The following is a 24,105-nucleotide window of genomic DNA, read 5'->3' on the forward strand; positions in this document are numbered from 1 at the left end:
ACTGCGCTAATGATCAGGGAGTAGCATAAAGATTACGTGTTGAAGTACATGTGTCTGTGTGATGTGTGCGAATAGACCCTGTGTTCTTAATCATTGAACTGAACGACATTCATTTACTGCAAGGAACACTTGTTGTTTCCTCATGTCCCTACTCAGATTTTAAATCAATAGATAGGATTCCTTGTCACTGATATGTGGTCGGGAATGGTGATGGATGGTACCAATGACAATTTGGGGATTTTTCATTCTTCTGTCAGAGTAGACAGAAACTTGTTGAAACAGCATTTACAATTTTAAAGATGACCCTGGCTGAGACCACAGAGTGCAATAAGAGTCATTTTGCATTTTATTCAGTGAAACTCACACTCCTAAAATATAGTTTAATCCCTCTTAAAAATAGAGGCATAAATAGCTGATTAGATCAATGGGCAACATTTTGAGAGTTCTGATAAACCAAAGCAAATCCTCCTTTCTCCGAGGGACTCATATACTAGATTGATAGAGTTTGCATCAAAATAAATATGGGAAGTGTTTAATTCCATGTGATAAATGTTGAAGCAAATTAGAATTGATTAGAAGATAAACAGCATATTATAGACACACTTCTTCTTCTTGCTTAGTCTCAAGCTTAAATTTTCTTTATCATTCTATTAGAACGTATTACTTACACACTGCTTTGAAGAAATGGTCTTTTCAGATCTACACTAAAAACTCTAGATTTTGTATTTGATATATTTATTTATATTTTCCTTTTTTTCCTTGAAGCTTAGGAACACATACAACAGATCTGATTGATGAATATAATTCAAACCCAAAGGAGTTTAATGTCACATTACAAAGGAAGGTAAAAGGAAAAGAACATTATGGAGATAGACCTTACTCTTCTGATAAATGTTGAAATAACTTTGAAAACCCAAATGATAAATCCTCAAAAGAAATTTATTATCATGGTAGTAAATATTAATATATTCATTTTTCAAACTCACTTTTCACAAAATTTTCACTCCCTCCCATTATAAGCACAAGAGCCATTTATTCAAGTTTATGTACTTGACAGATAAATACATCCCCCAGTATGAAGCATTGTTTCCAACTGTGTGTGCTGGATGTAATTGGAAGAGGGCTCAGTTATGAAATAAGTTTGAGAATGCTGTTTTTCTGTTCTACCGAAGTTCTCAAAATGTTTAATACACTAATTTTAATTGTAATCTCAAAAAATGAAAAAGGAATTCAATGTGTCATAAAATTTACTTGGCACAAGACATTTCACTGAATATTGTTGTGTGAATGAACTTGAAAAAAATGATAGAACTTTGAGTTCAGTATAATAAATACGAGGCTTTTAGTTTTAATTTTAAATACTCTTTAATGTTACTTATATTTTTAGATGTCTAGTTCAAATGTTATTGTAAAAATATGAAAAAGTATAATTTGGAAAAATAATTCCATATCATACCACTTAAGAAAAACTGACAAACTTAGGTTTTATTCTTGTCATTATATATACCCAAACATCCACAAACACATTTAAATATTAAAATATTCATAATTATAAGTATTATATATATATATGAATATTGACTAGTTTTGTAACCTGCTTTCTTTCTGTAATTTCTTTAGGGATTAACTCAAGAAAGTATTCATTTTATAGCTTATATACAATAAAATAATAAAGATTAAAATATAAATAAAATTCATCAGGCAAATGTGAACAAAAATAATTCAGTGATCATACTCTCAACACCAGTCAGAGTAATATCAGTGACTAAATACCATATGATTTCACTCATATGTGTAATTTAAGAAACAAAAAGAGGAACATAAGGGAAGGAAAAAAATCGAGAGAGAGAGAGAGAGAGAGAGAGAGAGGCAAACCCAGACTCTTAACTGTAGAGAACAAACTGAGAGGAGGGGAGTGGGGGATGGGCTGAATGGGTGATGGGCATTAAGGAGAGCCCTTGTTGTGATGAGCACTGGGTGTTATATGTAACTGATGAATCACTAAATCCTACCCCTGGGACCAATATTACACTATATGTTAACTAACTAGAATTTAAATAAAAACTTGAAACATAATAAATAAAAGCTTCTTTCAGAATAGCCTCAAATTGGAAATAATACAAATGTCCATCAGCTTGTGAAAGGATGAATAAGATGAAATATAATTTAGGAATAGAGAAATAAACTTGTATGTGTAATAATTCAGACAAATCTCAAAAGCATCATGCTAAGTAAAAGAAGCCAGCAACAACAGATATAATCCTATTTATAGAAATTCTGGAAGAGACAATATTATTGTGACAAAAAGCGTATTTGTGAGTGTTCATAGGGAAGGACTGACTGAAAAGGGTCAATCCCTTTATAGGGGAGGTGTTATAAGTATTCTATATTATGATTGTGGTAGTTTTTTTTTAAGATTTTATTTATTTATTTGAGAGAGAGAGAGAATGAGAGAGAGAGAGCACGAGAGGGAAGAGGGTCAGAGGGAGAAGCAGACTCCCCGCTGAGCAGGGAGCCCAATGTAGGACTCAATCCCAGGACTCCAGGATCATGACCTGAGCCGAAGGCAGTCGCTTAACCGACTGAGCCACCCAGGTGCCCTGACTGTGGTAGTTTTTATATGACTGGACATTTGTCAAAAGTCATAAACTTGTTTACTTAGAATTGATAAATTTAATTTTATATAAATTTACCTCAATAGTGATGTTCTATATAAAAAAAAAATTATTTCTTTCACATGTAGCATTCCTTAGCAGCTCCTCCCCTATTTTCTGATCTCCTATTGTGCCGCAGAGTTCTGTTATCCTATTTATATTTGCTCTAGTCTTTTGAAAAAATGTTTATTCGTCCCCACTATGTTGTCATTTTAAGGGAAGAAAAATATTTCATCCACCTTTCTATGTTTAGAAAGTTTCCTGGCAATAAATAGTCACATAACATTTTGGAGAATAAGTAACTGAGAGAAGGAAGTCTCTGATGGCATATGATGTTAAGCTTATTGAAATGACTGATTGAAATTCCAGGGGAGTGTTAGAGAACTCATAAGACATTACTGACAGAGCAGGTCACACTAGTTAGGTGTGTGGTCAAATACTTATAATACAGAATTGTGAAAACCCATCTCTAAATTTGCTGCATTAATACAATTTTTAAGTAGACTCTATTTGAGTATATTTATGATTGAAGGAAATGTACAAAATCTTTTTTTAACTCCTTGTGAAAAGAGCCTATAGCCTCTATAACAACAAGACATGGCACTTTATTAAATTGTTTTAAAAGCGATCTTTATTTTTATTTTTTTTTAAAGATTTTATTTATTTATTTGAGAGAGAGAGAATGAGAGATAGAGAGCACGAGAGGGAAGAGGGTCAGAGGGAGAAGCAGACTCCCCGCCGAGCAGGGAGCCCGATGTAGGACTCAATCCCGGGACTCCAGGATCATGACCTGAGCCGAAGGCAGTCGCTTAACCAACTGAGCCACCCAGGCGCCCTAAAAGCGATCTTTAAAAATCAATAAAATTTTTAAAAATCTTAAAACAAATGCAGCTGTTTATGCAGTGATGTCAATTCCTTGATATCTCTAAATTTATCTCTCCTCAGGCCCAGGATGTAAGCTTCTTAAGTCCAAGGGTTAACATTTGCTTCTAGTTTGTTTCTGTTTCAGAGTGAAGGGTAATTATTTTTCTACTGTCTCACACATATGAATGCCAATCAAACATGGATCATGTATGTTTTTAGTTTTGATCAAGGGTAACCTTGAAAGTTAACATTGCTTTATTAGAAGAATAACATGCATAGTATTAACAAATATGTTAATGAATGTTTTTTTGTGAGCACAGTATAAACAATTATAGCTAAGCTATGTTAATCATGTAAAATTGTATACAATTATTTAAATAAACACATATATGTATGTGTATATATGTGTATGGATATGTGTATGTATATATGTGTATTTATCTATATATTGTAATTATAGGTAATAATAATTTTAACCTAAACTTATTGGGCACATGTAATATGCCAGATGTGTTGTGTGCCTTAAAGGTATAGCAAGGGAATATTTTTAAATAATATTTAAATTATTTTTCATTGTGGGTAATTTTTCCTCCATTTCAGTAACTTTTTGTTGTTGAGATGAGGCCATAAACCTGAAGCTTATTCCCATGGAGACTGGAAAGAGGGATGATATTCTGAATAAAAAATGTCTTTCTTTGGTTTTGCTCTCTACATACAATATCTTTAACCCTAGTAAGGTAATAGTCTTGTAATTTCAGAAGGAGAGAGAGAGAATAATGTTTTCATGAGATTCCTTAGATTTTATATTTTTTTTCAGATTTTAAATATTAAGAACTAGAACATAAAGGAAAGATCAATGTATCCCATAGCATAGGAGAGCTAAAAAATGTCATGCACATTTCTGCCTCATTGGAACAGTTATATAGAAAGAAACAAGGGAACAAGATGCAGAATGACTAAAAGTTAAACTCATAGGTTTTGCTACCCCTTACATTACAAGTTAAGAATATATGGTAGAGGGGCGCCTGGGTGGCTCAGTTGGTTAAACATCTGCCTTTGGCTGTCATGAACACAGGGTTCCTGGATTGAGCCCCATGTTGCACTCCCTGCTCAGTGAGGAGTCTGCTTCTTCCTCTCCCTCTGCCCTTCACCCTGGCTCATGCTGGCTCTCTCATTCTCTCTCTGTCAAATAAATAAATAAATGCTTTATTAAAAAAAGAATATATGGTAGAAATATCCAGATAGATCTCTGGGGTTTGGTAGTAAATTTCAATGTCTTGAAAGTTTGCAAGGTTCTCAAAAAATGCTCATAGTATTGTCTTAAATCTAACAGGGTATGTTTATGTAGAGTATCAATGGCTATGGAAGGTACTAAGTAGATGGGCCTAGCTAAAACCTTATTAGGTTACACATTCTCAGGGTAGAAAAAACTGCAAAAATTTTTTTTTTTCCCCGGGACCTCACGGGCAGAGAATTAGTATATCAAAAGAGCCAAGAATTTGGAAGGAAGTGACTGCAGAATACAGGGATCTCCCATCTGGAGTCAATAGCAGGTACATGGTAATAAACAACACATTCTGGCCCAAAATGTAAAAGGCCTCGTAGGACTTGGCACAAAACAGCATGTAAATTCAGGATGCCCAGCTACCCAACTGGCTAAGATCTACCAGGATGAAGACAAAAAGGAAAAACAAAGAAACAAAAACAGAGGCCAAAGAATGCAGGCCAAGTAGAATTAAACACTTGAATCAGGGCTCAGTGGCTCAGTACCACTCAGCCAATACCCATGTGGAAGTGAAAACTTCTCCTCTGTCCTGCCATTGAAGAAAGAGAGACAGGACAGAGCTCTTGAAAGGAGGAAGCCTCCAAAGAAGACTTTATTTTAAGCAACAAACAGTTACATTTAATTAGAAGGAAGAAAACATTCCTTACATTAGGAATATAGAAGTCTGAGACCAAGAGAATTTCAGGAAATAAAAGTTTTGCCTCATCTTATTTCTGAATGTATGCCTATTAAATAAAATCATTGCAATAAGCTTGGCAAGTGAACATCATCATCCTCCTGTTCTTGATAAAACAGACAACGAAAGTTCAGACAGGTCTACTGTCTCCTAAAGCATCTGGTTGAAGTGAGAGGCAATGACAAGGTTCAAAATCATTTCTGCCAGGCTTTGAATCATACACGCATTGGCTGCACCTCAGTGTCTTCCTCTCCACACAGAGGATATAATTAGTGGCTATGCTAACATTCTGTGATCTTTCCACTCTGTGGAAATATCTGACAGAATCTTTGCAGCAAAATTATTGTAAAAAAATTATTTCTGCCTTCTTCCATTAAGCCTCGGGCTATGTGGCTTGGGATTCAAATGATCATGCAAAGACAAGAATGCCTTGCATTGTCCGGAATCGTATTTTGCTGCTAAGATTTAGTTTTTGAAGATCTGAGTCTATTTATTAAGTCTTTGACTTCCTGGGGGTATAAACTTTGCATAACTCCTCTGAGACTTAGGTTGCTTTTTTGCTTTTTGTTGTTTTAATCTGCAAAAAGAAGATGACCTGTCTGTTCTATAGTCATTACATGAAATAATGAACATTACTTAGAATAATGTATGTAAAAGAGTTTTTTGTGTGTCATATATATATATATAGTGTATTATGTATTTATATAGATTTGTATAAATATATATACACTTGTATAATTTTATGTGTGTATATATTATATATATTATATATTCATTATATATATAAATATATATATTACAATAACTCAAACTTATTTTGTGGAGTTGATCAAGCTAAATAGGACTAAATATAAATACTGGAATATACTGAAAAGATAAATATTTTATGAAAATTATTTGAAGATACATTTCACTTATAGAAATCTGCAAATGTTTATGGAAATACTAAGAATAACTGGAAACCATTAAGTTCCATAATATTAAAAGATAAATTACATGAGCTAGCCCTGATATATAACTAATGCACACAAATTTATATTCCTATTACACAATCGTTAAAATCAGTATCATAAGTAACAAAAATTCTATATATATAGAACTTATTACAAAGGACAGATTTCAAGTTTAACTAGGTTGGGAAAAGGCCTTATAAAATGTAACCTAAATATATATATATGCACATATATATATTTATATATATATAATATATTTATTTTATTATTAAAATAATATATAATATACATTATATATTTATATTATATATAATATATATTTTTATATATAATATATAATCCCAGGGTCCTGGGATCAAGTCCCACATTGGGATTCCTATAGCTCTCTGAATGACATTTAGACTAGTTCTAAGAACACTGTGAAATTCTATTAATAAAATAGGTAAATGCAACTTAAAGCTGAAAGTTAGAGTAAATGATCACTAGGGTTTTTGGTAAGCTCTTTTATTACATTGTTTCTGTGCATTGCTTTTTTTTATTTAAAGAAGAGTATAAAATCTTTGAAGATGAATATAACCAATGTATTTTCAAATAGTGAAATTATTTTCTAAATAGTATAGATTGAAACTCAAATATCTTTGAAGATTTCTTTATTTATGAGGAGCCAGACATGGAGCTCGATCTCAGGACCCTGAGATCACTACCTGAACCAAAACCAAGAGTCAGACGCTTAACTGACTGAGCTACCCAGGCGCCCTTAAACTCAAATATCTTCAAATTGAATGTTTGAATTCAGAATTTGCCCAAAATACAACTAAAAAGTATAGTTTTGCTTTTATGGCCTGTCATTCCAGAGTCTACCACAGTTCTAGACAAAGGCTCAATGTGTCTTTTAGTGTGTGAACAAATGAACAAATAATTGAGCAACCTTTAGGTATTTCTGATTTTAAAATATTTTCCAACAAACATCATTTTTCTTTAAGGTCATATTCTTATTCCTATTATAGATGTGATTAAGGACCTTATTTGAGAGTAAAAAAAAAAAACATAGATAGAGGGTAGTTTTCATGCTCTGGAAAAATAATAGATGTTCAAATTTTGATTATTACTTTCCTATGTTTTCTCCACCTTCCCCTGCTTTATCCTTACAGATTATTTTTGTAACCTCCCTTTCTCATGTTGGAGAGGAAAAGTTCTTTACCCTGTGAGATTTTTCTAGATGGTCTAAGAATTAAATTGAGATGGGGCACCTGGGTGGCTCAGTCGGTTAAGTGTCTGACTCTTGGTTTTGGCTCAGGTCATGATCCCAGGGTCCTGGGATCGAGTCCTGCATTGGGCTTCCTGCTCAGTGGGAAATCTGCTTCTCCATTTACCCTTCCCTCCTGCTTGAGATCTCCCTTACTCTCTCGCTCACTCTCTCTCTCTCATATAAATAAATAAAATCTCAAAAAAAGAAAAAGACTGAAATTGACATGGGAAAGATTAACAGGAAAAAAAAAATCCAAAGTTTAATTACATACATACCAAGGCCCAATAACAAAATCGAGACCTTGAGTCCTTAAGAAATGAGCAAGGCAGGCAGTGTTTTTACTTTTTGGACAAAGAAACATAAGTCTGTGAGTATTTGACAGGACAAAGAAAGCTCCTTATGTTCAGGAGCTTCAATTAGTAATGAATTCTAAACAGAAGTATTTGGGTTTGGGTAGTGAATTAGTAAAAGTAACAAGGTGTGTTTAACTGGGGTTCTTAGGCCCTAAATTTCCTGTCTCTGATGATAAGGATGCCTCTCTTCCTCCTCATGCAGTGATGGTGCCTTTCATATGGGAGGTTTATTTCCTGTTTTCTGGAGACAAAGCATGTGTGTGGGAGGGAGATCATATTGTTGTTCTTGCAGTGCCTATTTCTTAACTCAGAATAATCAGTATGGCAAAGTGGTACAGTTTAAAGTGGCCTGCCCTAGGCTCCCACACTCACATGGTTCCTTAAGAATGCCAAAATTTTGAGATATATATGTAGGTTAATGAGCATAATTTGAAAATCAAGCAAAAGCAAAGTTCTATAGACCTCTTTTCTTCTTAATATTTAAGTAAGATTATCAGTCTATCATTTATCTATCTATCATCATGGAGATATTGACTAAGAATGGGTGGAATAAACATTAATTTAACTCACACTACTTGACTAAACCCTGATTAGTGCTGGGATACAAGGATGAAAGTCATGGTACTTGACTGAAACATTTTTATGGTCATATAGTTAAGTGTGTCAGTTATGATGCTAGAAAGAAAAAAGACAGCACTCAAACAGGGTAACTGAGGAAAGATAATGAAGCTTTTATTCAAAAAGATGTGTGTGGGTCTAAAGGAAACAAAATTAATGATTTGCAAGAGTAGGGAGTTTGCTAACCCTAGCACTGGAGGACTGAACAACTGGACAAAACAGTTATTGAAATCTAGATAGAATTCTAACTGTTCAACAGAACCAAGGTCTTCAGCAGAGAAACATAGAAACTGCAAATCTGTAACCTACCTAAGAATAAGGGTATTCTTATCACATCTCCCCTTTCCTAGGGGAAAATATCATAATATGCTCTTTTGAGCCTCTGATTTCCTCTGTGCCTCCATTAGCTGAAACAAATCAGAAGAAAAAGAGCAAGGGAGCTCTAGTAGTGCAGCTTATAGAAATGAGCTCTCCTTGGTGCACCACAGAGTGGAGGAGGTGAAAGAGCCAGTTTGGAGGGATCCATGGGCGATATCCAATGACACAAGGAAACAAAGAATTATAAATTCTATGTGGTACATTTTATAATAGAGATATGGAAATGACAAAGATTTGATACAAAAGAGAGTGTATCGGTTTTTTTTTTTAAGATTTATTTTTTTAAGAGAGAGAGAGAGTGAGCATGAGTGGGAGGGGCAGAGGAAGAAGGAGAGAGAATCTTAAGCAGACTTCCTCACTGAGCATGGATCCCAACACAGGGCTCAAGCCTACGACCCTGAGATCATGATCTGAGCCAAAACCAAGAGTCAGACGCTTAACCGACTGAGCCACCCAGGCTCTCCGGTATCAATTCTTATAATGAGATTCAGGGCAAACTTTGTGCTTGAAGTGATATATCCGTGGCCCTACATATCATGGTTGAGGAATATTGAGGATGTGTTCTGAACAAGACAAATCGAAGGTACATTTGTAAGGCCTTTATGAGTTCTAATATTTGAGAAGCTAACTGATCATGATACCACCTTTGAATAAACTCTCAGTATCTGTGCCTAGTATTCTCACCATTACTTAACTACTATTTCCTGGAACAAATGAATTTATCTTCCAACTCATTTTCTGAACAACGTAGGTAAATCAGTTTCATAATTTTCGTATTTTATTCAACAATAAATATTTGCTCAATACTGCTGTTTTGGGGAACCATGTGCATGTATGCAACATAAGGATGGAAAATAAATTTAGCTTGCCCTCATAGAGTTCAAATTTGCTCTGGCTTCTTTCCCATAATTACTCATTCTTTAAGTAAAGGAATGGCTGAAAAATTCACAAATGCATTTAAACCATGATATGTTGGCAGTTTTAAATGAACATGATGAATTGCATTTGCTTTAGGCTATGTGCAGTACTCAAGTCATTTTCATGGTGATTGTCTTGAGATGAACTTACTGTGATTATTTCAAAAACTCTCAGCACAAAAATATGATGGTGGGAATGAGAGATCTGAGAATTTCTTTCCTCTAGTCATTTACCACTCAGTAAGAGAAAGGAGTATCAGAAAATGGTATATATATTCATATTTCTTTTCTCAAATTTATCACTTCCAGACAGAAAATTTGGCAAGTATGTGTCTGATTATCCATATTATTGCACTTTTGGTTTAAATTTCAGGTGCCTGATACTTTAAATTCGTCCTTTAAAAAATATGTTTATTTGTGTATGCTCGACATACCATGTTATGTTAGTTTCAAGTGTATGACATAGTTCCAAGTCCACTTTTAGAACATTTTTTTCCTTAAAATTTTGTTGAGTATTTATCTGTTTTGGCAAAGAAGCATGTACTTGAATGTTGATTGAACACTATAAACAAACTACGTGAAATGTTAGCATAAAAATGAGATTTATAGTTGCTTTACAAAAATACTATGATGGATATTCTTTTTAATCCATTTTTTTATCCATTTGCCTTAAATATGAAAGTGCAATATATCCTTTCATGCACATCTCACATAGTCTACAGTGATATTGTTCCAGATTTCTCCATCACAATAAGACAAGATTCATAATGATACAAATATAAGGAATATCATAAAGTATTCATTTACTAAGAATTGACATATGTAAAATGAATACATCAGAAATGGACTCAATTAGTGCATAGTCATTGTTTCCGATACTGCTACCAAGGGTTTAGTAATGCTGGATCTTTTTTTGCATTATTCTTCAGAGGCTAAATGTTTGTATTTCTTCTGTTAAAAAAAAATGCGAATGAGAGATGTGGCTGTAAAACTTCAATAATATACCCAGAACTCTTAGTGTTTCTTTTCAAAGTTCAAGCTTAAGTATAATTTAAAAGCTGTTTTATTTGTAATTGTAGTTTAGGAAATATGTATGATGATGTACACTTACATATTTTCTTTTTTTAATTGCCCAAGTAGGCCATTAATACATTACCATGGCTCAAATCAAAATAATAAAGAACTACAAAGAATGTAGCATAGAAGTCATGTTTTTTTTTTTCATCTTTTACTCTCTTTTTCAGAATTGTTGTTATTTATCATCTGTCTGGTGTGTGTGTCTCCCTCTATTTCTTTTCCACATATATTTAACTGCACGTGTATGTTTCTGTACATACTATCTACTCTCCTTTATTAAAGAAAATGTGTAGTTTAGGGGGGCGGAGCAAGATGGCGGAGGAGTAGGGGACCTGGATTTCGTCTGGTCTCAAGAATTCAGCGGAATAGGGATCAAATCATTCTGAACACCTATGAACTTAACAGGAGATCGAAGAAGAGAGTAGCAACAACTCTCTGAACAGAGAAACAACCACTTACTGGAAGGTAGGACCTGCGGAGAAGTGAATCCGAGGCGATATTCGGGAGGATAGACGGCGGGGGAGGGGGCCTCAGTTGGACGCTTCTGGCAAGTGATAGAGCCACGGAGCACAAAATCGGAACTTTTAGAAGTCGGCTCCGCTGAGGGACGTCGCTCCAGTGGCTAAGCTGGGGGTGGAACCCTCATGGGACAGTGTGGGCTCAGAACCCTCAGGGTCACAGAAAGACCGGGGGTGTCTGAGTGCAGCAGAGCTCCCAGGTATGGGAGCGGGGAAGCCGGCTGCAGAGACGGAGCTGAGGCGCGGGCTCTCAGCTCGGGGTGGCCATAAACTGTGATCCGCGGCCCAGTCGGGCCACTGCTCCTCCAGCAGGGACACAACAAGCGGCAGATAAGGGGACACTCCCCTTCCTCCCCTGGGAGGAGCGGGGCGGGAGCTCACCGCAGGGATCTGCTGGGTTTGGAGACTCCACACGGGGTGGGGAGCCAGAGATAGAAACACTTGGTCACAGTCCGGGTGAGCACGGAGTGCAGCAGGAGATGGGAGTGACTGACTGCTTTTCTCTGTGGGCGCACTGAGGAGCAGGGCCCCGAGTTCTCAGCTCCTCCAGGCAGAGATTGGGAGGCCACCATTTTCACTCTGGTCCTCCAAAGGGGTACTGAGAGCTTGCAGGGAACAAAAGCTCCTGAGAGCAAACCTGAGCAGATTGCTTAGTCTGGACTGACAAGGGCAGGGCAATTCCGCCTCCAGCAAAGACATTTGGGAACCACGGCAACAGGCCCCTCCCCCAGAAGATCAGCAAGAACAGCCAGCAAGCCAAGACCAAGTTTACCGATCAAGGAGAACGGGAGAACTCCCGTGCTAGGGGAATACTGAACATAGAATTCATGGCTTCTTTACCATGATCCATTAGTTTTTCAAGTTAATTTTTTAACTGGTTTTTTTTTTTTAATTTTTCTTTTTCCCTTTTTCAACCAACATCTTATCAATCCCTTCTTTAAAAAAAATATTTTTTATTTTTCATTTTTAGAGTCATATTTTATCCCTCCATAGTAGTTACCCTTATTTTTGGCATATATATATATATAAGTTGTTCTCTCTTTGAAATTTTGAGATACAGTTTCTTCTAACAGATCAAAATATACCCTAAATCACTAGTGTATGGCTTTGTTCTAGTGGCCTGATCACATTCTCTCCCTTTTTTCTCCTTTTTTTTAAATCTTTTCTTTCTTTTTTTCAAACAACTTCTTATCTTATTAATACCTTTTATAAAATCTTTTATAATTTTCATCTTTACAGTCATCTTCCATCCCTTCATTGTATCAACCCTTATTTTGTACATATATAAGTCTTTCTTCCTTTATAATTTTAGGAGGCACTTTCTTCTAACAGACCAAAATACACCCAAAATCTAGTGTGTGGCACTGATCTATGCACTAGCTTGATCATATTTGATCATATTCTGTTTTTTTGTTTTTTTCTGTTTTTGTTTGTTTTTATGTTTTTCTATTTCTTTTTCCTTTTTTTCTCTTACTTTTTTCTTTCTTTCCCTTTCTTTTCCCCTGGCTTCAGGTCTTTTCTGATTTGTATAGAGTATATTTGCTGGGGACGTTGTTAACCTGTTAGCATTTTGTTCTCTCATTCATCTATTCTCCTCTGGACAAAATACAAGACAAAAATTTCACCTCAGCAAGAAGAACAAGAGATAGTACCATCTGCCAGGGACCTACTCAATACAGACATTAGTACGATGTCAGACCTAGAGTTCAGAATCATGACTTTAAAGATAGTAGCTGGGCTTGAAAAAAGCATGGAAGTTATTAGAGAAACGCTTTCTGGAGAAATAAAAGAACTAAAATCTAACCAAGTCGAAATCAAAAAGGCTATTAATGAGGTGCAATAAAAAATGGGGGCACTAACTTCTAGGATAAATGAGGCAGAAGAGAGAATCAGCGATATAGAAGATCAAATGATGGAAAATAAAGAGGCTGAGAAAAAGAGAGAGAAACAACTACAGGATCACGAGGGCAGAATTCAAGAGATAAGCAATACAATGAGATGAAACAACATTAGAATAATTGGGATCCCAGAAGAAGAAGAAAGAGAGAGAGGGGCAGAAGGTATATTGGAGCAAATAATAGCAGAGAACTTCCCTAATGTGGGGAAGGAAACAGGCATCAAAATCCAGGAGGCACAGAGAACCCCTCTCAAAATCAAAAATAGGTCAACACCCCGACATCTAATAGTAAACCTTACGAGTCTCAGACATAAAGAGAAAATCCTGAAAGGAGCTCGGGAGAAGAGATATGTAACCTACAATGGTAGAAACATTAGATTGGCAACAGACCTATCCACAGAGACCTGGCAGGCCAGAAAGGACTGGCATGATATCTTCAGAGCACTAAATGAGGAAAATATGCAGCCAAGAATACTATATCCAGCTAGGCTGTCACTGAAAATAGAAGGAGAGATAAAAAGCTTCCAGGACAAACAAAAACTAAAGGAATTTGCAAACACAAAATCAGCCCTCCAAGAAATATTGAAAGGGGTCCTCTAAGCAAAGAGAGAGCCTAAAAGCAGCATAGACCAGAAAGGAACACAGACAATATACAGTAACAGTCACCTTACAGGCAATACAATGGCACTAAATTCATACCTTTCAATAGTTACTCTGAATGTAAATGGGCTAAATGCCCCAATGAAAAGACACAGGCTATCAGATTGGATTAAAAAACAAGACCCATCCATATGCTGTCTGCAAGAGACTTATTTGAGACCCAAAGACACCCCCAGATTGAAAGTAGGGGGTGGAAAACAATTTACCATGCTAATGGACACCAAAAGAAAGCTGGGGTGGCAATCTTTATATCAGACAAATTAGATTTTAAAACAAAGACTGTAATAAGAGATGAGGAAGGACACTATATCCTACTTAAAGGGTCTATCCAACAAGAAGATCTAACAATTGTAAATATCTATGCCCCTAACATGGGAGCAGCCCGTTATATAAGGCACTTAATAACTAAAGCAAAGGAACACATTGACAACAATACAATAATAGTGGGGGACTTTAACACCCCCCTCACTGAAATGGACAGATCATCTAAGCAAAAGATCAACAAGAAAATAAAGACTTTAAATGAAACACTGGACCAAATGGACTTCACAGACATACTCAGAACATTCCATCCCAAAGCAACAGAATACACATTCTTCTCTAGTGCCCATGGAACATTCTCCAGAATTGATCACATCCTAGGTAACAAATCAGGTCTCAACCAGTACCAAAAGACTGAACTCAATCCCTGCATATTTTCAGACCACAATGCTTTGAAATTAGAAATCAATCACAAGAAGATAGTCAGAAAGAACTCAAATACATGGAGGCTAAAGAGCATCCTACTCAAGAATGAATGGGTCAACCAGGAAATTAAAGAAGAATTAAAAAAATTCATGGAAACCAATGAAAATCAAAACACAACTGTTCAAAATCTTTGGGATACAGCAAAGGCGGTCCTAAGAGGAAAGTATATAGCAATACAAGCCTTTCTCAAGAAACAAGAAAGGTCTCAAATACACAACCTGCCCTACACCTAAAGGAGCTAGAGAAAATACAGCAAATAAGGCCTAATTCCAGCAGGAGAAGAGAAATAATAAAGATCAGAGCAGAAATCAATGAAATAGAAACCAAAAAACAGTAGAACAGATCAATGAAACTAGGAGCTGGTTCTTTGAAAGAATTAACAAGATTGATAAACCCCTGGCCAGACTTATCAAAAAGAAAAGAGAAATGACCCAAAGCAACAAAATCATGAATGAAAGAGGAGAGATCACAAGCAACACCAAAGAAATACAAACAATTATAAGAACATATTATGAGCAACTCTATGCCAGCAAATTAGATAACCTGGAAGAAATGGGTGCATTCCTAGAGATGTATCAACTACCAAAACTGAACCAGGAAGAAATAGAAAACCTGAACAGACCTATAGCCACTAAGGAAATTGAAGCAGTCATCAAAAATCTCCCAAGAAACAAAAGCCCAGGGCCAGATGGCTTCCCAGGGGAATTCTATCAGACATTTAAAGAAGAATTAATACCTATTCTCCTGAAACTGTTCCAAAAAATAGAAATGGAAGGGAAACTTCCAAATTCATTTTACGAGGCCACCATTACCTTGATCCCAAAACCAGACAAAGACTCCATCAAAAAGGAGAATTACAGACCAATATCCTTGATGAACATGGATGCAAAAATTCTCACCAAAATACTAGCCAATAGGATCCAACAGTACATTAAAAGGATTATTCACCACGACAAAGTGGGATTTATCCCTGGGCTGCAAGGCTGGTTCAACATCCGCAAATCAATCAACGTGATACAATACATTAACAAAAGAAAGAACAAGAATCATATGATCCTCTCAATAGATGCAGAAAAAGCATTTGACAAAGTACAGCATCCTTTCTTGATCAAAACTCTTCAGAATATAGGGTTAGAGGTTACATACCTCAATATCATAAAAGCCGTCTACGAAAAACCTGCAGCGAATATCATTCTCAATGGGGAAAAGCTGAGAGGTTTTCCCCTAAGGTCAGGAACGCGGCAGGGATGTCCACTCTCACCACTGCTATTCAACATAGTATTAGAAGTCCTAGCCACAGCAATCAGACAACAAAAAGAAATCAAAGGCATCCAAATCGGCAAAGAGGAAGTCAAACTCTCACTCTTTGCAGATGATATGATACTTTATGTGGAAAACCCAAAAGACTCCACCCCAAAACTGCTAGACTCATACAGGAATTCAGTCAAGTAGCAGGCTATAAAATCAATGCACAGAAATCAGTGGCATTCCTATACACCAACAACAAGACAGAAGAGACAAATCAAGGAGTCGATCCCATTCATAATTGCACCCAAAACCATAAGATACCTAGGAATAAATTTAACCAAAGAGGCAAAGGATCTGTACTCAGAAAACTATAAAATACTCAGGAAAGAAATTGAAGAAGACACAAAGAAATGGAAAAACGTTCCATGCTCATGGATTGGGAGAACCAACATTGTGAAGATGTCAATGCTACCTAGAGCAATCTACACATTCAATGCAATCCCCATCAAAATACCATCCACTTTTTTCAAAGAAATGGAACAAAGAATCCTAAAATTTATATGGAACCAGAAGAGACCCCGAATAGCCAGAGGAATGTTGAAAAAGAAAAGCAAAGCTGGTGACATCACAATTCCAGACTTCCAGCTCTATTACAAAGCTGTCATCATCAAGACAGTATGGTACTGGCACAAAAACAGACACATCAATCAATGGAACAGAATCGAGAGCCCAGAAATGGACCCTCAACTCTATGGTCAACTTATCTTTGACAAAGCAGGAAAGAATGTCCAATGGAAAAAAGACAGTCTTTTCAACAAATGGTGTTGGGAAAATTGGACAGCCACATGCAGAAGAATGAAACTGGACCATTTCCTTACACCACACAGAAAAATAGACTCCAAATGGTTGAAAGACCTAAACGTGACACAGGAGTCCATCAAAATCCTAAAGGAGAACACAGGTAGCAACCTCTTCGACCTCAGCCGCAGCAACTTCTTCCTAGAAACATCACCAAAGGCACGGGAAACCAGGGCAAAAATGAACTATTGGGATTTCATCAAGATAAAAAGCTTTTGCACAGCAAAAGAAACAGTCCACAAAACCAAAAGACAACCGACAGAATGGGAGAAAATATTTGCAAATGACATATCAGATAAAGGGCTAGTATCCAAAATCTATAAAGAACTTATCAAACTCAACACCCAAAGAACAAATAATCCAATCAAGAAATGGGCAGAAAACATGAACAGACATTTTTCCAAAGAAGACATCCAAATGTCCAACAGGCACATGAAAAAGTGCTCAACATCGCTCGGCATCAGGGAAATCCAAATCAAAACCTCAATGAGATACCACCTCACACCCGTCAGAATGGCTAAAATTAACAAGTCAGGGAACGACAGATGTTGGCGGGGATGTGGAGAAAGGGGAACCCTCCTACACTGTTGGTGGGAATGCAAGCTGCTGCAACCCCTCTGGAAAGCAGTATGGAGGTTCCTCAAACAGTTGAAAATAGAGCTATCATTCAATCCAGCAATTGCACTACTGCGTATTTACCACAAAGATACAAATGTAGGGACCCGAAGGGGTACGTGCACTCCAATGTTTATAGCAGCAATGTCCACAATAGCCAAACTGTGGAAAGAGCCAAGATGTCCATCGACAGATGAATGGATAAAGAAGTCGTGGTATATGTACACAATGGAATATTATGCAGCCATCAAAAGGAATGAGATCTTGCCATTTGCAACGACGTGGATGGAACTGGAGGGTGTTATGCTTAGTGAAATAAGTCAATCAGAGAAAAACATGTATCGTATGACCTCACTGATATGAGGAATTCTTAATCTCAGGAATAAACTGAGGGTAGCTGGAGTGGTCGGGGTGGGAGGGATGGGGTGGCTGGGTGATAGACATTGGGGAGGGTATGTGCTACGGTGAGTGCTGTGAATTGTTCAAGACTGTGGAATCACAGATCTGTACTTCTGAAACAAATAACGCAACATATTTTAAGAAAAAAGAAAAAGAAGAAGATAGCAGGAGAGGAAGAATGAAGGGGAGTAAGTCAGAGGGGGAGATGAACCAGGAGAGATGATGGACTCTGAAAAACAAACTGAGGGTTCTAGAGGGGAGGAGGGTAGGGGGATGGGTTAGCCTGGTGATGGGTATTAAAGAGGGCACATTCTGCATGGAGCACTGGGTGTTATGAACAAACAATGAATCATGGAACACTACACCAAAACAAATGATGTAATATATGGTGATTAACATAACAATAAAAAATTAAAAAAAAATAAAGAAAATGTGTAGTTTAATATCAATCTATGACTTATTTTTTTCCTAACAATAACCTCTGAAACAACAACCTCTCCCAAAATGTTGTCTCATACCTTTCTATGCACACTTAATGTAAATTCTAATATTAATAGATTAGTATATTTATATGCATTGAATGGAACCACTATTAGTACACCTGTAGATTGTTTAAAGTTTTAAATGACACGTGTGCACACTCAATTAAAATTTTTGCTGGCAAATTAATATGAGACAATGAGGTGATAAGCAGTTTAAATGTATCATTACTTAAAGATAAAAAGGACTACACAAAGCTAATTGTCTAAGTTTTTGTTTTTATGTTTGTGTTTTATCTTGCTTTGCTGTCCATATTAGTCTAAGTAGTGAATTCCCAAAATTTTCTAAGAAAGACTTCATTATTTTGAGTAAAATGATAGGGGAAATTAAGTTTTCAAATTACCTAAGAAACCGGAAAAGAATGTGTGTACGTATGTGTGAGTATATAAGTAATTAAATGAATAGCTAAGACTGAGACTCTGTGAAAAGATGTAGTACTGCCATGAATTCCCTTGACTTTAAGTTATAACTGAAGAGAGGAAGAAAAGACACTAAAAACAGTTTTGTGTTATTGGTAATGTTGTCAGGAATGGTCCTTTATTACAGAATTCAACTATCTTCCACTGGTTATCGTACGTACCACCAAGAGCTGAGTTCTGTTTAAAGGACTAAAGCTTTACACAATTCTAAGATGGCTTGTAATCTCCAATATGACTTCTGTGGGAACAGTATTTTTGTAAAGCTGGGAGTAAAACCACTTATGGCATAGGTCACCTGGGTTTCTGACCTGTTGACGCCCTCCCACTGGGTCATCGGACCTCATAGCAACACAATAAAACTGGGATACTATTGGCAGCCGATTAAACCAATTAGACATTGGGGCACCTGGGTGGCTCAGTTGGTTAAGCCTCGGACTCTTGATTTTGTCTCAGATCATGATCTCAGGATTGTGAGATCAAGCCCTGTGTTGGTTCCGTGCTGGGTATGGAGCCTGCTTAAGATTCTCTCTCTCTTTCTTCCTCTGCCCCTCCCCATCTTCTCTCCTTCTCTCTTAAAACAGAAACCAAAAACAAACAAAAAAACCAATTAGACATTTGCAGGTAATGTCAATGTAACCCCTTAATTTTGCTTTGAGGTGTTTATTTTTCGATTAAATCTTGTAACATACAGGGAGAAGAAGAAACTATCTCAAGGCCTAGACTCTCAAATATACTGTGGATGCAAATTTACAGATGATTCCTCCTTTTAAATCAAGATTACAAATGAAGAAAGTCATTCTTTCATTCATATACCAAATAGTTTTATAATGCCCAATACTCATAAGTTAGTCCAATAAGCACTGTGATTACCCAAGGCAACAGGAACAACAAATACAAAATGCAAAGATTTATTTATTTTAGAGAGAGAGAGGGAGAGGGAGCCATGGTGGAGGGGTAGAGGGAGAAGGAGAGAGGGAATCTCAAGCAGACTCCATGCTGAGCGCAGAGTCAGATGGGGGGCTCCATCTCAGGATCCTGAGATCATGATCTGAGCCAAAACCAAGAGTCAGACAACCTACTGTGTCACCCAGGCACCTATGCAAAGTGCACGAATTTTGAGAGAGTACAGGACATTATAGATATCAAAGGCACTTTGGTATTTCTGGAGTGAAGTGTGGGGATGAGATTGAAGGTGTAGTCAGGGCCAGTCTGGTAATATGTCAGAGTTTGGACTTCATTCTGAACAATGAAACCACTGAAGTTTTATGCAAGAGAAAAATCATGCTTCTCCCTAGAGAGGGAGTGGATTTTTTTTTTAAATTTTTTATTGTTATGTTAATCACCATATATTACATCATTAGTTTTTGGTGCAGTGTTCCATGATTCATTGTTTGTTCATAACACCCAGTGCTCCATGCAGAACGTGCCCTCCTCAATACCCATCACCAGGCTAACCCATCCCCCTACCCCCCTCCCCTCTAGAACCCTCAGTTTGTTTTTCAGAGTCCATCATCTCTCATGGTTCGTCTCCCCCTCTGACATACTCCCCTTTTCTTCCTCTCCTGTTATCTTCTTCTTTTTCTTTTTTCTTAAAATATGTTGCGTTATTTGTTTCAGAAGTACAGATCTGTGATTCTACAGTCTTGCACAATTCACAGCGCTCACCGTAGCACATACCCTCCCCAATGTCTATCACCCAGCCACCCCATCCCTCCCACCCCCAACCACTCCAGTAACACTCAGTTTGTTTCCTGAGATTAAGAATTCCTCGTATCAGTGAGGTCATATGATACATGTCTTTTGCTGATTGACTTATTTCACTCAGCATAATACCCTCCAGTTCCATCCACGTCGTTACAAATGGCAAGATCTCATTCCTTTTGATGGCTGCATAATATTCCATTGTGTATATATACCACATCTTCTTTATCCATTCATCTGTCGATGGGCATCTTGGCTCTTTCCACAGTTTGGCTATTGTGGACATTGATGCTATAAACATTGGGGTACACGTACCCCTTCGGGTCCCTACATTTATATCTTTGTGGTAAATACCCAGTAGTGCAATTGCTGGATCGAACGGTAGCTCTAATTTCAACTGTTTGAGGAACCTCCATACTGTTTTCCAGAGGGGTTGCAGCAGCTTGCATTCCCACCAACAGTGTAGGAGGGTTCCCCTTTCTCCACATCCCCGCCAACATCTGTCGTTCCCTGACTTGTTAATTTTAGCCATTCTGACGGGTGTGAGGTGGTATCTCATTGAGTTTTGATTTGGATTTCCCTGATGCCGAGCGATGTTGAGCACTTTTTCATGTGGATTTTAAGTAGAACAAGAGCTACAGGTAAGTCAAGTTCAGGAGTTGCTACAGAAATTCAGTAAAACTTGATAGTAGTGGGGCTCCTGGCTGTCTCAGTCAGTGGAGTGTACAACTCTTGATCTTGAGGTTGTGAGTTCCAGCCTCACACTGGGTGTAGAGATTACTCAAAAAATAAAAATGAAAATAAAAAACTTGACAGTAGCATTAACTCGTGTGTTTTTCAGGAAAATGCAGAGAAAAGGTTGGGGTTGAGACAGGTTAGCAAGGACAGATGTATTTCATTTAATTTTTGATATTTAGACAAGATTTAAGTGTGTAAGTAGTTCTCTTTGCAACACACATTCTCTTTTCAAACCCTAAAAGTGTTTTCTAATTATCAGAATTACTATGGGTCCTGGGAGTTGCAATTTAATTTGTATTGTTCTTGATCTATCTAGAAAACAAGTTAAAATAATTTTCTTATCTAGGAAAAGAGTTAAAGTTCCTTAAATATATATTACTGCATCTCCTCTACTTGAAAATTCCAAATGCTGTATTATTGTGCCTCTTTTGAGAGAAATGTATTGTGGCTAGCAGTTAGATTCCAGTTGCATGTTGGAACTGAAATTACGGGAGAAAATAATGAGTTGAATCAACTGAGGGCACCATTTAAAGTTCACAAACTTCATCTCTTATAAGAAGAGAATATTTACTTACACCATCTTTGCCATGTGGTCAAGATTAACAAGACATTGGTTCAAAGATGCTAGTCAAACAGAAGTTGTTTTCTTAAATGATAATAATTGTACTGGTCAAGACTACTAGCTTTTCCTTTACTTGAAGAAACTTTTGTTGTTAAGATTTCTTAATTAGTTTATTTAATAATATTTAAATTCTGGCTAATGAAATAATAGTCTGAAATTTTGTAGCAGTGTAAAATAAGTTTCTTTAGAAAAGCCATTGGCAGAATATACATGGAAATATAGTATTTTTTGTTCTTGAAATATGTAAATCAATGCAATGTGAATAAATGTTATAGTTGTAAGATAATCAGGATTTATTTCCAATATGTGTCCTGGGACCAGCTATTACTAAAATCATATTGCAGGGCTAAAGCCTTATGAAATTGTTAATTATGTTTAGAGCTTGAATTAGAAAGATTATAACTCAGGCATATTAAAAAATTTCCAGATACCAACTTTCTTCTTAAATTTTTTAATTCTTTCCAATAAAGATAATTTAAAGCAGTGGAACTTCATGGTTTGTTTTGTGTATGTTTATTCTAGAAAATTTGACTTATGTCTAAAATAGGGGACCTTACTTAGGATTAAATTTTGAGTAACTGAGTTCTGCATTTGATTATTTAATGGTCTATATTTTGGCTGCATTTCTACAAAATTATATTGTAATGTGGCCTTATTACAAAGAGTGTCCTACCATACAAAGTGTATTTTTTCCCTTGTGTATATCATTATTCTTTAGCTTAATCAATATTCCCACTCCCCCTGCTTGTGTTCCCTCTGTTGCTGTGTCTCTCTCTGTCAAATAAATAAATAAAATCTTTATAAAAAAAAAAAAAAGACAACACTTCCAGGTAGTTGTAACAAGGTTATCAACTACTGGCCAATGAAGTATGTATATTAATAGACCTCAGGAAGGCCTGTCTAAAAAGCTACCGCAACTATGAGTTTTGCCCATGTTTTCCTACTTGCTTACTCTAAACTGTGGCCTGGAATGTATGTGATTACTAGAGCTCCTGCACCTAGCTCAGATCATCACATAATCACATAATCTCTAAAACAGAAATCACACTATGAAGATGGAGCATCCAGTAGACAGAAGTGAATCATTAATGATACCATAGAGCTGCCCTAAACTGCCTCAGCATAGATTTCTGTAGTGAGAAACAGAAATACAATTCTAGTTAAGACAAGGGGGGGTTATATTCTCTTCTAGCAAATGACAGTATTAATTTTTGCCTGTTTCAGGAACAATGCTTTTAGCTGAAATAATTTAAAATCATGACACAAACTTTCTTAAGGAAAGGAAAGGAAAGAAAAGGAAAGATAAGAAAAGAAAGAAAAGAAAAAAACAAAAGAAGAAAAAACAAAAGAAAAAGGAAAAGAAAGAAAAGAAAAGAAAAGAAAAGAAGAAAAGAAAAGAAATTTATTGTTTTACCAGTTGGAAGTCCAAAGGTAAAATTCAATCTTGGCATTGTGTGATCAGTGACTTGTTGATATAATGAGGGGTCAGATTTAGTCAATCTCCCAGCTCTGCAGAACTAACTCAGAGTGAGTGGTCCTCCTGGTCTCTCCTCATGACCATGAGGTAGGCAACAGTGGTGGTTGGGGCTGAATTTTTCCTTTTTCTTGTCAAACAAGGGGAGACAGGAGGGAATGAGGGAGAAAAACATTTTGCCCAAATTTGTAAATACAAATTTTTCCTTTAATCTGGACCCAGTTAAGCCACATTTCCCCCCATTTTGAACTTTAGCAGTTTTTATGGCATGCTGTAGACTATTTGGCTAAAACGAAGCATCATCTATACCTGGAGCTGCAAATGAGATCTCTTTCCTCTCAGTTGAAAGGGGAGATACAGGTGTCTGAACCTAATTGTGTTTTATTGGGAAAGAAGAGTTAGGTCCTTATTTCATGTCAGTGACAGTATATTAAAGATTGGTTGCCATTATCTTGAAAGTTCAAACTAAACCAGATATTTTTGAGAGCTTTGAATCATTGGAATTGCAAGAAAATGAAGGCAAACAGACTAAATTACACTTTTTACACTTTTGAGTGATTTGTTTTTGACAACACCTTTTCCAATATAAAGTACTGACCTGTTGAATAAGCAGATTCTATCAAATGAATCCAGATGTTTAGAAAT

This window comes from Eumetopias jubatus, unplaced genomic scaffold, assembly GCF_037043125.1.
Source record: "Eumetopias jubatus isolate StellerSeaLion01/CBP00866 unplaced genomic scaffold, mEumJub1_p1.0 scaffold_4, whole genome shotgun sequence".
In the NCBI taxonomy this organism is placed as follows: Eukaryota; Metazoa; Chordata; class Mammalia; order Carnivora; family Otariidae; genus Eumetopias; species Eumetopias jubatus.